A 13274-nucleotide genomic window follows, 5' to 3' on the forward strand; every position below is an offset into this window, starting at 1 on the left:
ACACACACCGTCTCACACACTAACCTACACACCTCTACAAGTGAGACAGAGAAAATGACAGTCAGACAAATGAACAAGAGGATGAACAGATGGACAGAGATAGAGACAAGTAGACAGGCATTCAGGCAGACAAGCAGACAAGACACAGACCTTTCACACGACTACCTTCTAGACAAGCTTAGTACAACACAGACCATGCCGCCTAAGCACGGTTGTTCCACCAGAGGGCTTGGGTTGACCCCAATAATGAAACTACAGCTAGACCACATGCTAGTGGACAGTATGTCTCTCCATTTGCCCAGCCTGGCCTGGCTTGGCCCAGTGACCAGTGGAGCGGGATGGGGCAGGTCACTGTGTGGCCGTGTGATTGGAGTAGGGAGATCGTCACCTCTCTGAGCGTTAAATTCCAGCGGCCATAGAGATTAGAGCAGCTAAATGCTGGCTGGGCCATGGATGTGCCACACATAAGGCACATTCATAATGCACCTTAGCCCTGGGATAAGGAAGATTTTAGCCAGGGCCTAAGCAAGTGTTCCCGGGCTACATTTTTTTATTTTTACTCCATATACAAACGTATACATACAAACAACAACTTACAGACGCACACAAAGCATGACTACATCTCATCTGCCCAGACCCGCATGCTCACACCCCCATCCTTAGTGCCTGTGTTATTGTTTGCCACAGATTTTTTCATTGTGTTAATTAATGGTCGGATTGATTGATTTCCACATTTTTATTATACGTTTTATCAAGATGAGTGATGAGAAAAGAATAGTCCATCCCATTGGATATCTCACTACTCCCCCATATGCCATGTGTTGAAATATGCAGACAGAAGTATTACAATGTAAACATACTGACAGCCAACATTCTAGGTTCCAAAAGTTTATATTTTGCACATTCTAAAGTGGGCTAGCCCCAACCTTAGCCCAGGGCTGGCTGACCCTGCCCTGGAGCAGGGTTAGCACAGAATTTTCGGGGTTAGCCCAAGAAACATGGTGCCAAAATAGCCAGTGTAAAACGGGGTCTAGAACAATACCTAGAATGCTCACCGTCCAATCACAAAAGCTGCATTGTCACTTAGGGGCTAGGGGGCAGTATTTGCACGGCCGGATAAAAAACGTCCCCGATTTAAACTGGTTACTACTCTTGCCCAGAAACGAGAATATGCATATAATTAGTAGATTTGGATAGAAAACACTCGAAAGTTTCTAAAACTGTTTGAATGGTGTCTGTGAGTATAACAGAACTCATATGGCAGGCCAAAACCTGAGAAGATTCCATACAGGAAGGCCCTGTCTGACAATTTGTTGTCCTTCTGTTGCATCTCTATCGAAAATACAGCATCTGTGCTGTAACGTAACATTTTCTAAGGCTTCCATTGGCTCTCAGAAGGCGCCAGAAAGTGGAATGGGGTGTCTGCTGTCTCTGGCCGAAGAACAGCAGGAGAATTTGTGAGTGGTCAGTCTGGTCAGAATTCTCAATTTTTTTCTTTCAGCCTTTGAATGAATACAACGTCGCCCGGTTGGAATATTATCGCTATTTTACGAGAAAAATAGCATAAAAATTGATTTTAAACAGCGTGTGACATGCTTCACCCTTCGGATAGTGACCTGAATGCACAAACAAAATGGAGCTATTTGAATATAACTATGGATTATTTGGAACCAAAACAACATTTGTTGAAGTAGAAGTCCTGGGAGTGCATTCTGACGAAGAACAGCAAAGGTAATCAAATTTTTCTAATAGTAATTCTGAGTTTAGTGAGCGCCAAACTTGGTGGGTGTCAAAATAGCTAGCCGTGATGGCCGAGCTATGTACTCAGAATATTGCAAAATGTGCTTTCGCCGAAAAGCTATTTTAAAATCTGACATCGCGATTGCATAAAGGAGTTCTGTATCTACAATTCTTAAAATAATTATGTTTTTTTGTGAACGTTTATCATGAGTAATTTAGTAAATTCACCGGAGGTTTTGGGTGAGTATGCTAGTTCTGAACATCACATGCTAATGTAAAAAGCAGGTTTTTGATATAAATATGAAGTTGATTGAACAAAACATGCATGTATTGTATAACATAATGTCCTAGGAGTGTCATCTGATGAAGATCATCAAAGGTTAGTGCTGCATTTAGCTGTGGTTTTGGTTTTTGTGACATATATGCTTGCTTTGAAAATGGCTGTGTGATTATTTTTGGCAGGGTACTCTCCTGACATAATCTAATGTTTTGCTTTCGCTGTAAAGCCTTTTTGAAATCGGACAATGTGGTTAGATTAACGAGAGTCTTGTCTTTAAAACGGTGTAAAATAGTCATATGTTTGAGAAATTGAAGTTATAGCATTTTTGAGGTATTTGTATTTTGCACCAAGCGATTCCCCTGGCTGTTGACTAGGGTGGGACGATAGCCCAGGGAAGTTAATTTACATATACTTGTGATGCTTATAATTATTATGCACGTTATTTTGATTCATACTATTTCATCCTTCCATCTGGGGACAAAAACCTAAAAACTTTAATTAGTATGCCTAACAAAAATGGTTGCTATGCCGGCTGGCTAACGTCTTCTCTATTAGCCAACTAAAGCTTCAAACTCTACAGCTGGAAGGGCAGCAAACACTTCATTTTCATCTGTTTTCATAGTTTTTGTAATAACATTTAATTGGATATATCCATGATAATAATAGTTTTGCATGATTTCACCTAGATCAGAAAAGTTAGTTTGTTGACAGTATTCTCTGTACAGGGGCGAATTACAAAAGTGAAACATTGTTTCCGAGGCTTTTAAAAATCCACCTTTCCAGAAACAAGTCTCTCACCATTGCTGCTTGCTATAGACCACCCTCTGCCCCCAGCTGTGCCCTGGACACCATATGTGGGAGCGTTTGACAGTGATGAGTGGAGGTCGTTTGACCGCTGACCCATTACGGATGCAGGCAATGAGGCAGTGATCGCTGAGATCTTGATTGAAAACAGCAAAGGTGTATTTAGAGGGCAAGTTGGTTAGGATGATATCTATGAGGGTGCCCGTGTTTACAGCTTTGGGGTGGTACCTGGTAGGTTCATTGATAATTTGTGTGAGATTGAGGGCATCAAGCTTAGATTGTAGGATGGCTGGGGTGTTAAGCATGTCCCAGTTTAGGTCACCTAGCAGCACGAGCTCTGAAGATAGATGGGGGGGCAATGAATTCACATATGGTGTCCAGGGCACAGCTGGGGGCAGAGGGTCGTCTATAGCAGGCGGCAACGGTGAGAGACTTGTTTTTAGAGAGATGGATTTTTAAAAGTAGAAGTTCAAATTGTTTGGGTACAGACCTGGATAGTAGGCCAGAACTCAGCAGGCTATCTCTGCAGTAGATTGCAACACCGCCCCCTTTGGCCGTTCTATCTTGTCTGAAAATGTTGTAGTTAGGGATGAAGATTTCAGAGTTTTTGGTGGACTTCCTAAGCCAGGATTCAGACACGGCTAGGATATCCGGGTTGGCAGAGTGTGCTAAAGCAGTGAATAAAACAAACTTAGGGAGGAGGCTTCTAATGTTAACATGCATGAAACCAAGGCTACTACAGTTACAGAAGTCATCAAAAGAGAGCGCCTGGGGAATAGGAGTGGAGCTAGGCACTGCAGGGCCTGGATTCACCTCTACATCACCAGAGGAACAGAGGAGTAGGATTAGGGTACGGCTAAAATCTATGAGAATTGGTCGTCTATGACGTCCGGAATAGAGAGTAAAAGGAGCAGGTTTCTGGGGGCGATAAAATAGCTTCAAGGTATAATGTACAGACAAAGGTATGGTAGGATGTGAATACAGTGGAGGTAAACCTAGGCATTGAGTGATGATGAGAGAGATATTGTCTCTAGAAACATCACTGAAACCAGAAGATGTCATAGCATGTGTGGGTGGTGGAATAAGGTATAATGAGCAGGGCTAGAGGCTCTACAGTGAAATAAGCCAATAAACACTAACCAGAACAGCAATGGACAAGGCATATTGACATTAAGGAGAGGCATGCTTAGCCGAGTGATCATAAGGGTCCAGTGAGATTCAGAAAGCTAGCTGGGCCATAGGTAGCAAGCTGGCAGAAGATGGAGGGAGGTCTGTTTTTAGCCACCTCGTGCGTTTCCATCTGTAGATTAGTGGGGTTCTGTGTGGTAGGGGGGACCAGTCTAATTGGCAAAATAGTTATAGTGGCCCAAGAAAATTGTCCGATAGACCTATTCAGATAGCAGCCGATAAGACAGCTAACGATTAGCGGGCCCCAGATGGGCGTTCAGGTTACGTCGCGACGGAGGGGCCAGTTGGATAACTCCCTCGGGCAGATAATGTCGGTAGTCCAGTCGTGAAGGCCCGATGGGGCTCCGCATCGGCAGTAAAACGGGTCCAGATAGGTGATTGTAGCCCAGGAGTGGCTATATACACACACGGAACACGACAAGAGGAGGACAAATGAGAACTTGTTCTCAACTAGCCTACCTGGTTAAATAAAAGGTGAAATCATTTTTATTTTTTATATAAAAAAAAGTCAGACAGGCAAATATCAAAGTTTGTACGGTTTATACAAACCATCACAGTTGGAAATCAAATGCTAGGCTCGAAGCTAGAGGAACTAATGTGTTAATTAATGTATTGTTTATAACATTGGTTGCGTGTCGAGATAGAATGTTGGTTGCATGTTGTGTTTGTCCGTTAGCCCAGGGCTTTGGAATACAAGTATGACTAATGCTTAGCCCAGGGATAAAAAATGCTTGTTTGAGCACAGGCTAATCTAGCCCAGGGACAGTCTAGCCCGGGGCTAAGAACAATGCAGTGTGAAAAGGTCTATACAGGACTACAGGGGAGGAGGAGAGGAGATACAATGTTCAAGGGCTGGAGAGAGAAGCGCGTGTGTGTGTGTGTGTGTGTGTGTGTGTGTGTGTGTGTGTGTGTGTGTGTGTGTGTGTGAAAGAGATAGAGAGAGCATGCACGTTTACTGTACATGTGAGTGTGAGCATGGATGTGTGTGGTATACTGATCCCCTCTCCCTGTAAACCCACTGTAAAACCACCTGAGTGTGGGGATTTGAAAATGTATTTTTTCTCCCTGCTCTGCTAGATGCTGAGAATGTTATTAATCAGACTTACCTTGGCCTGGCCTCAATTCTGCGCTGCTGAAAAAGACAAGGGAGACAGCAGTTTTAATACAGGGGCCAATAACACAGAGGTCCTGTAGCTACACAGCTGGCAAACCTTCACAAATCAAAAGCTATTTACAGACACTTAGCAGTTCTTTAATGCATTCACACTGTAGGAATTATTATATACTTACTGTATATACCTGTAGATGACGTATACTACCCAAGGAGAAAAAAGGGTTTAAGAAAGTGTCTGAGTATGAGTGTCTGTATGATACTGACTTTGAGACAGTGCCTTAATGACAGCTTTACAGTGTGACTTAGTAAGCGTGTGACCGTTTTACTGAGTGACTGTGAGTGTGAGACAGTGGCTTTCACATATCATTGTGTCACATGAGAGGAGAGTAAATTAATACAGCGGTGGAGCTCTACTCTGACAGTAGACACTGTTCACACTTTAATTAGCAGCCACCAGCCCAGACACCAGCTAGAGGAGGACCACAGAGACTAACTATACAGCACTGTACTGTATCTTCCCTCAAAGGGCCCTGAGCCGCTAATGCCATCTCTCTGCTTTTTATTAAAACAAGACAACAGAATACTGCCATATTTCTTCCCACTTAGTTCCCACTTCCCACTTTCTTCCCACATCTCATTGGAATAGGTGCAGAATTCAAATGAATTCAAAAGGTGAATGTAAAAATAAGAACATATTGTGAGGCAGGGTGGTGTTTAGTTTACTATTAAACAACGGGTGGGTCTAATCCTGAATGCTGATTTGTTAAAAACGCATTCCAGTCAGCGCCTATTCCACCACCGGCTAAATCCATGACGTTAAAATGCCTATTTACTCTGTTCCATCTGACTGCACAATCCACTGTCTCATCAGCCCAACCAGGCAACTTATATACTTGATCTCCACTATGAAAAGCATCTAGACATTATCTCACATTTCTTTTAGACTAACATTTTGTTTTCAACAGCAGAGATTTGTATAAACCTTGCTGTTTGTCTCTCCAACATTTGCAACATTGTTTCAATATTCAAATTCGATCTCTAGCTGTCCCATAGTAATGAACGTGTCGGAATTCGGAATGAGACAGACAGGAAGGCAGCTTTTCTCAGCCAGTCGAAATCATGAATCAGCATCATTTTTATGGATCTATACAAAGAACTATCAATAGAAAACAGGTCAAACGAAATGAAGTGTAGCTAGTTTGCTGTCTTTCCAGCTTCAGATTGAAGTGATTGTGTTAGCTGTGTTGTTGGCTAGCTCCTCTGAACAACAGTGTTCTGACGATATTGCACATTTTCTACAACAGTCGAAATCGCGCATCATTAGCTCATTGTTATGGATGTGCCAAATAAATGTCACTAGGAAACAGCTTAAACAAACACAAATGCAGCTACTTTGCAGTTATTCTGGCTGCACTGTTTGACGTGACTGTAAGTTAGCCGTAGTTGGCTAGCTAGAAAGCAAGGGATTAGAACAGTGTCTCGGGCCTAACAAAACCTGTACCAATATATCCTCCAAACACCAGCTTCTCTGGCATTATCACTTAATTGTAACCCATGTCCGATTTAGGTGAAAACATACTGTAGAATGAGTGGTCTACAGTGATGGCAGTAATTGTTCAGTCACTATGAGCTTTACTTTCTAGACTATTGGTTGTCTAAGATCAGCCCATCTGCCCCTCAATGTGAACCAGGTCAGGACCAGGTTAGGTCTGGTTCACGACCAGGTCAGAACAAGGTTAGATTTGGTTCAGGACCAGGTCAGGACCAGGTTAGGTCCAGTTCAGGCCTGGGTCAACACAGTCCGCACACCTGGCATTTAATGATTGACTAATGGCTGATTGGACCAGCTGACTATACACTCCTCTGCCAAACTCATACACACACACACACACTTGCTCACACAAAGGCACACATAGAAATGTGGACACTACTGTAACTTGCTTACACAAACAGCCACACGCATTCTAGTACGCACAATAACACAGACTCATACGGGTGCAAACACACCTCACACAATTCAATGAAATGCGTTTCTTTGTGTATTGATGCATTGGGGCATGTGAGAGAGTCAGTGTGCATGACTGTCTATCTGTATGGGTGGAGGCATTCCTTCCTGTCTGTGTCACTCTTGGAATATGTGTGAGTGTGACAAAAATGTGTATTTCAGAAAGTCTAATCGGTGTCTGTGTCAACACGATTATGTGTACTGTACACACATAGAGCAAATACATTTTGGTACTTTCCTGGCAGTCAGTACAGTTCAACGTAAGCATAGGTAAATGAGTGTGTGTGCTCGTCCGGATTTACTCTGCTATGTGTGTGTGTGAAAGTGTGTTTGTTCTCTGACTATTTGTGTATGCTACGTGAGGTGATGTGTGTGCATGTGTGTGTGTTCTGTGAGACAGCCTGAGAGATGGTTTCCTCCGGGGTGACAGATAAGTGCTCAGTAATCATGGTGTGTGGTGATTGGAGGGTAAACACAGCGGCGTACGTCTGTACAGCTGCTTACCTACTGCCCGCACCGCTCTCTATTGATTTAATGACAGATCTGTAGATTACACTGCAAAACAGGAGCCAATGCATTTCTGTAATACATGTACACAGCAACTGCCATAACATTCTTTATCAGTCTTGCCTCTAGTCAGACTAACTGCTTAGCGAGCCACACACACACACACACACACACACACACACACACACACACACACACACACACACACACACACACACACACACACACACACACACACACACACACACACACACACACACACACACACAGAGAGAACTGAAACTCGCTGGAGAATGATTTGATTGTGTGTATAAGTTGGTGTTAAGGGCTTCTTTCTATCTCATTCTCCATTTCGTTTCTCTTGCACACACACACAGAGATATAAATGCATGCACACACACACTTTTTATTTGTACCTCATCATGCGCACGTATGCACACACACAATGAAATGTTTTACATCAGCAAATGTCACAAAGTGCTTATACAGAAACCGAGCCTAAAATCCCAAAGAGCAAACAATGCAGATGTAGAAGCACGGTGGCACACACACCTAAGTGCCACTGTAGGAGCTCAGACAGTCTCTCTCTCGCTGTCACTCTCTCTCTCCTCAATGTCTCAGCAGGCATTACTCACTGCAGCAATGACTTCCAGGAGAGAACAAACAGGGCAACCATCACCATCCAATTAGGGCCTTAATGAACTCGGCCTACCACTGGCCCATTTCTCAAACCAGGAAACCAATCTGCAGGCCGGCCACAGCCATTAATACAGCCCACCTTTCCTCTCTCCCTGACTGCCTGACTGGGAGCCTGAAGTAGTTAAACTATAGCAGGTGAGTAATGGGCCAGCAGGATCTTTTAATTTAACCCTGTAAGTAATAAGAACCTTCTCTTAACTAGTATGAGGGAGGAGGAGTGTGTGGAGAAGGGGTGTGTGTGCATGTGAGTGAGAATACATACACAGTATCAGTCAAAAGTTTGGACACACCTACTCATTCAAGGGTTGTTCTTTATTTTGACTATTTTATACATTGTAGAATAATAGTGAAGACATGAAAACTATGAAATAAAACATATGGAATCATGAAGTAACCAAAAACGTTTTAAACAAATCTAAATCTATTTTATATTTGAGATTTTATTTTTTTTATTTGATGACGGCTTTGCACACTCTTGGCATTCTCTCAACCAGCTTCATGGAGGTAGTCACCTGGAACACATTTCAATTAACAGGTGTGCCTTGTTAAAAGATCATTTGTGGAATTTCTTTCCTTCTTAATGCGTTTGAGCCAATCAGTTGTGTTGTGACAAGGTAGGGGTGGTATACAGAAGATAGCCCGATTTGGTAAAAGACCAAGTCCATATTATGGCAAGAACAGCTCAAATAAGCAAAGAGAAACGATAGTCCATCATTACTTTAAGACATGAATGTCAGTCAGTGTAGTGGCTCTCATGAGGACCGCCACAGGATGGAAGACCCAGAGTTACCTCTGCTGCAGAGGATACGTTCATTAGAGTTACAGGCATCAGATATTGCAGCCCAAATAAATGCTTCACAGAGTTCAGTAACAGACGCATCTCAACATCAACTGTTCAGAGGAGACTGCGTGATTCAGGCCTGCTTCAAAGAAACCACTACTAAAGGACACCAATAACAAGAAGAGATTTGCTTGGGCCAAGAAACACGAGCAATGGACATTAGACCAGTGGAAATCTGTCCTTTGGTCTGATGAGTCCAAATGTGAGATGTTTGGTTCCAACTGCCGTGTCTTTGTGAGACGCAGAGTAGGTGAACGGATGATCTCCCCATGTGTGGATCCCACCATGAAGCATGGAACAGGAGGTGTGATGGTGTTGGGGGTGCTTTGCTGGTGACACTGTCTGTGATTTATTTAGATTTCAAGGCACACTTAACCAGCATGGCTACCACAGCATACTGCAGCAGTACCATCTGGTTTGCGCTTAGTGGGTCTAATATTTGTTTTTAACAGGACAATGACCCAACACACCTCCAGGCTGTGTAAGGGTTATTTGACCAAGAAGGAGAGTGATGGAGTGCTGCATCAGATGACCTGGCCTCCACAATCACCCGACCTCAACCCAATTGAGATGGTTTGGGATGAGTTGGACCGCAGAATGAAGGAAAAGCAGCCAACAAGTGCTCAGCACATGTGAGAACTCGTTCAAGACTGTTGGAAAAGCATTCCAGGTGAAGCTGGTTGAGAGAATGCCAAGAGCGTGCAAAGCTGTCATCAAGGCAAAGGGTGGCGACTTTGAACAATCTCAAAAATAAAATGTATTTTGATTTGTTTAGCACTTTTGTGGTTACTACATGATTCCATATGTGTTACTTCATAGTTTTGATGTCTTCACAATTATTCTACAATGTAGAAAATAGTAAAAATAAAGACAAACCCTTGAATAAGTAGGTGTGTCCAAACATTTGACTGATACTGTATGTATGTCTTTGGTTTGCAGTTGAAAAACAATCTGAATAATTTACAAAATGTTAGCTTATTCCAAACTTTTGACTGGTACTGTACATTACATGACCCAAAGTATGTGGACACCTGCTCGTGGAACATCTCAATCCAAAATTATGGGCATTAATATGTAGTTGGTCCCCCCTTTGCTGCTATAACAGCCTCTACTCTTCTGAAAAGGCTTTCCACTAGATGTTGGAACATTGCTGCGGGGACTTGTTCCATTCAGCCACAAGAGCATTAGTGAGGTCGGGCACCAATGTTGGCCGATTAGGCCTGGCTCGCAGTCGGCGTTCCAATTCATCCCAAAGATGTTCAATGGGGTTGAGGTCAGGGCTTTGTGCAGGCCAGTCTAGTCCTTCCACGCCGATCTCGACAAACCATTTCTGTATGGACCTCGCCTTGTCCACAGGGACATTGTCATGCTGAAACATGAAAGGGCCTTCCCCAAACTGTTGCCACAATGTTGGAAGCATAGAATCGTCTATTATGTCATTGTATGCTGTAGCCTTAAGATTTCCCTTCACTGGAACTAAGCCCCAAACCATTATTCCTCCTCCACCAAACTTTACAGTTGGTACTATGGATTCGGGCAGTTAGCGTTCTCCTGGCATCCGCCAAACCCAGATTCGTACGTCGGACTGACAGATGGTGAAGCGTGATTCATCACTCCAGAAAAAGACATTCCATTACTCCAGAGTCCAATGGTGGCGACCTTTACACCACTCCAGCCGATGCTTGCTATTGCGCATGGTGATCTTAGGCTTGTGTGCGGCTGCTCGGCCATGGAAACCCATTTCATGAAGCTCCCGGCGAATAGTTATTGTGCTGACATTGCTTCCAGAGGCAGTTTGGAACTTGGTCGTGAGTGTTGCAACCGAGGATGATTTCTACATGCTTCAGCACTCGGCGGCTGAGCCAATGGCTGAGCCATTGTCTCTCCTAGACGTTTATACTTCACAATATCAACATTTACAGTTGACCGGGGCAGGTCTAGCAGGGCAGACATTTTACAAACTGACTTGTTGTAAAGGTGGCATCCTATGACAGTGCCACGTTGAAAGTCACTAAGCTCTTCAGTAAGACCATTCCACTGCCAATGTTTGCCTATGGAGATTACATGACTGTGTGCTCGATTTTATACACCTGCCAGCAACAGGTGTGGCTGAAATAGCCAAATCCACTCATTTGAAGGGGTGTCCACATACTTTTGTATATATAGTGTATATACTGAACAAAAATATAAACGCAACATGTAAAGTGTTGGTCCCATGTTTCATGAGCTGAAATAAAAGACCCCAGAAATGTTTAATATGCACATAAAGCTTATTTCTTTCAAATTTTGAGCACAAATTTGTTTATATCCCTGTTGGTGAGCATTTCTCACTTGACAAGATAATCCATGCACCTGACAGGTGTGGTATATCAAGAATCTGATTTAACAGTATGATCATTACACAGGTGCACCTTGTGCTGGGGACAATAAAAGGCTACTCTAAACTGTACCGTTTTGTAACACAACCCAATGCCACAGATGTATTTTGAGGGAGCATGCAATTGGCATGCGGACTGCAGGAATGTCCACCAGAGCTGTTGCAATAGAATTGAATGTTCATTTCTCTACAAGAAACCGCCTCCAACGTTGTTTTAGAGAATTTGGCCCTATGTCCAACCGGCCTCACATTTGCAGACCACGTGTAACCTCGCCATTCCACGACCTCCACATCCGGCTTCTTTACCTGCAGGATTGTCTGACACCAGCCACCTGGACAGTTTATGAAACTGAGGAGTATTTCTGTCTTTAATAAAGTATTTTTGTGGGGACAAACTCATTCTGATTGGCAGGTCCTGGCTCCTCAGTGGGTGGGCCTGGCTCTCAAGTGGCCCATGCCCTCCCAGGCCCACCCATGGCTACACCCCTGCCCAGTCATGTGAAATCCATAGATTAGGGCCTAATGAATTTAATTGACTTATTTCCTTATATGAACAGTAACTCAGTAAAATCATTGAAATTGTTGCATGTGTGTGTGTGTGTGTGTGTGTGTGTGTGTGTGTGTGTGTGTGTGTGTGTGTGTGTGTAAGTGAGAATACATATCTGTGTATATTTGTGTATTTGAGTAATGGTGTGGGCATGTGAGAACTTAACCTTGGTAGAGATTGGTATGTAGAATAGGTGGTAGAGTATTTCCAGCTGTTGTGTGTGTGTGTGTGTGTGTGTGTGTGTGGGTGCGTACGTGTGTGCAGTCAGAGGACATACACAGCTACACTTAAGCCCTTGGCTATGCAGTGCTAAACATGTTTACATCTAAGAACCCACCATAGTTTTATCCCTGTGATGGGTCAGTTTTATCCCTGTGATGGGTCAGTTATAAAGTCTTTGCTGCTTTACCCCCCAATGATTAAGGTTATTATATTTAGGGATGGTAAACAGATCCAAGATCAGTGCCTATAGTGGTAACATCTACCCTGACCATGGTGGTGTATAAGGGAGAGAGGCCTCACCGCTGGTCTGGGGCTCGGGCCAGGTGCTCCTCCCTGAACTAGGGGCTGCTATTGCGGCCCCAGGCTGTGCCCCGGCCTTGTCCAGCTGGCCCAGCTGCTGTGTGATGCAGGCTATCTCCTCCTGGAGCTGCTTGGTGTGGACGGTGATCTCAGCAATATTCTCAGCGGCGGCGGCAGTCAGGAATGCTTCCTTCAGGTCAACCAGGTGGATGGTCCTCTTCTCCTCCAAACGAACCAGCCGGTAGAGGTCATCAAACTGACTGTTGACATACGACTCCAACTGCTCTGTAGACATCTGAAGAGACAGAGGGAAGGAGAAAGAGAGAGAAAGATATGGTAAATATTTCAGTTCAAATACTTTTGGAGAGAGATAGAAGGAGAATGTGAAGAAATTAGAGGAAGAAGAGGAGGATGAGAGGGTGCGATATCCTGCCTGTTTGGCCCTGTCCGGGGGTATCATCGGATGGGGCCACAGTGTCTTCTGATCCCTCCTGTCTCAGCCTCCAGTATTTATGCTGCAGTAGTTTATGTGTCGGGGGGCTAGGGTCAGTCTGTTACATCTGGAGTATTTCTCTTGTCTTATCCGGTGTCCTGTGTGAATTTAAATATGCTCTCTCTAATTCTCTCTTTTTGTCTTTCTCTCGGAGGAC

At 43.8% G+C, this 13274-nt stretch overlaps 1 long non-coding RNA gene across 1 annotated transcript in view; it reads right to left on the bottom strand.

Moving 5' to 3' along the window:
* The window catches only part of LOC123724496 (uncharacterized), a 29258-nt gene extending 16594 nt beyond the window's left edge, over positions 1-12664 (bottom strand). Inside the window, exons 1-2 of the long non-coding RNA XR_006757048.1 lie at positions 12625-12664; positions 5119-5141 (exon numbers count right to left, since the gene is read on the bottom strand). This is a non-coding gene — a long non-coding RNA (uncharacterized lncRNA). The remainder of the gene's footprint in view (positions 1-5118; positions 5142-12624) is intronic.
* Positions 12665-13274: the final 610 nt, after the last annotated feature.

The sequence above is a fragment of the Salmo salar genome, chromosome ssa10 (genome assembly GCF_905237065.1).
Source record: "Salmo salar chromosome ssa10, Ssal_v3.1, whole genome shotgun sequence".
Classification (NCBI taxonomy): Eukaryota; Metazoa; Chordata; class Actinopteri; order Salmoniformes; family Salmonidae; genus Salmo; species Salmo salar.